Below are 2,183 nucleotides of genomic sequence, written 5' to 3' on the forward strand. Positions count from 1 at the left end.
TGTAATAAATTTCTAATTAATTTCCATTAAAAAAGAATTAATTCATTAAAAAAATGTATAACAAATGATTTTATAAACAAAAGCTAATAAACAGTAAGGGAAATATAATGCAAGATAAAATAATATAAATATCTATAAAATCCTTTTGTTTAATTATTATCATATATAGTAATATTTAATAGCCCGATAATATTTATTAGTATGTTGAACGCTTTAAAGATTAATAATTATTTTCAGTAATAATTAATCAGTATAAAATATGATATGACATTTAGCATTTATTTATATTGCATGATTTCCTGATGTTATAATGATAATCTTGTGTGATCACATAGAAAATATATTTTACAAAAAAAAAATACATACTTCATCAATTAGATTTACACAGTACATATATTTGATTCGTAAATGTATATACCTTTTTCTTCATCAAATTAAATATATTTTTTTCTACGGATTTCTTGTTATGCTTTTTGTAGTTATGAAAACGTATTTCTTTATTAGACAAATGCGTTCCAAGTAGAATTTAATACATGATATATCAAAGGATACACAACATGCAAGTAATTTTTCTTTTATAAGAAAAGAATAATTCATATTCTCTGAAGTACATTTCATATTCTTTGAAAGAATTCAAGTATGTTAGCGTGCAGAATAAAGTCAATCTTTCAAATCTCATTGAAATTTAATTTATAAAAGCAGCGATAATAAATTTATGGTAATAACATATTATATGATAATTATAATCAGCTTATGATTATCTATGATTATCGATTACAGTTTACATTAATAAGCGTCGTAATAAAAACAAATTCACGTACTATTTTTGTAAATAAAAAAGTATAATGTATGAAACATTTTTAATGGAATATAATATTGTATTACATATTACATAATGTAAAAAGAATTTTTTTGTATATAAATATTGACGTTGTTTTCGTAATATGTATAATTTGTAAAAGCACAAAAAAAACGTCATAATATAAATATATACGAAAATATCGCAATAATTTCTCTCTTGCGACACAGTAAATTGGCGTATGCCACGAAGAGGCGGGAATTTGTACATCACTTTGATGCGCAGAAGCCAGAATACTGAATGCATGAGCTTTATCAGGAATGGATGCGTCGAACATTCAGCAGAAATAGTTGAGACGGCACTCGAATATATTCTCGAAAAGTATTACTGAATGTCGAAAACCAAGTGCGTCTAATATTAAATTTAAATTATTCTCATAATTATTACACTCATAACTTGTTGCTTCCCGTTTGAAATAAAAAAAGCGAAACGTGTTGCCGCTATTAATGTGATTAATATTAATGTGCCCGATCTACTATAAGATCTAATTAATCTACGTTTGTCGACAAATTGCGCTATTAAAATTAAGTGTCACGCAACTATCTTAAACGAGAAACTCATTAAACAATTTCAAAGAGCGGCCGACGAAAGGATTATGCATCGTGTCTCACGTCGGCACTGCACATGTCGTGCCAACTAAGTGTCGGAAAGACGCATCATATATTTACAAACCGTTTAGAATATTGGTGTGTGACCTGTATATGAATTGAATCATTCAAGTGTTGTAAAACCGCGGTTAAAAGGAACTCTTGCAAAGTCACAAAATCGTCTACAGAATCCAGATGGCCCAATAAATATTACGTTGCGTTTGCACGTTTTATGAGTTAAACGTGTTGCTCCATTTATTGAACTTCAATAAATAGGTATGTATTAATTATAAGGATGTTTAGCGAGTTTTTTATAATTTTAATTAAGATAAGAAAAAATTAAAAACCGTTTACATTTATAAAAAAATATAAAATATAAATAAAGAACAGAGAAATATTTATCTCTTCCCTCTCTTAACAATTTTTACATCGTATAATATTGTAATGTCTTTTATATTTTTACTTAATTATTTTTTCTATAATTATTTGAATATGAGAGAAAGACAGTATATTAACATTTTGTGAAGAGATTTTTTTCTATTATAGAAAAATGTTATAAATTATTAAAATAAAATGTTATAAATTATAATCTTGGCCATAAGCATAAAACATCTTCACAAATTAATGTTCTATATTTAACAAAAAATAAATTAGAAACAGTTTTATTAAAAAATAAAAAATAGAGATATTCGTCTACTTACAACCGGATCCGAGATTTTAATTGTAAGTCGAATTGA

At 25.7% G+C, this 2,183-nt stretch overlaps 2 protein-coding genes across 7 annotated transcripts in view; one reads left to right on the plus strand and one right to left on the minus strand.

Annotated features, from left to right (window-relative positions):
- LOC108747285 (protein furry) overlaps positions 1 to 2,183 on the minus strand; it is a 34,113-nt gene that overhangs the window by 19,815 nt on the left and 12,115 nt on the right. The window lies entirely within an intron of this gene.
- LOC108747287 (thyrotropin-releasing hormone receptor-like) overlaps positions 1,035 to 2,183 on the plus strand; it is a 4,517-nt gene continuing 3,368 nt past the window's right edge. The window contains exon 1 of the mRNA XM_018484677.1: positions 1,035 to 1,722. The gene's annotated coding sequence lies outside the window, so the exon portion shown is untranslated. The remainder of the gene's footprint in view (positions 1,723 to 2,183) is intronic.

Source organism: Trachymyrmex septentrionalis, unplaced genomic scaffold, assembly GCF_001594115.1.
Source record: "Trachymyrmex septentrionalis isolate Tsep2-gDNA-1 unplaced genomic scaffold, Tsep1.0 scaffold197, whole genome shotgun sequence".
Classification (NCBI taxonomy): domain Eukaryota; kingdom Metazoa; phylum Arthropoda; class Insecta; order Hymenoptera; family Formicidae; genus Trachymyrmex; species Trachymyrmex septentrionalis.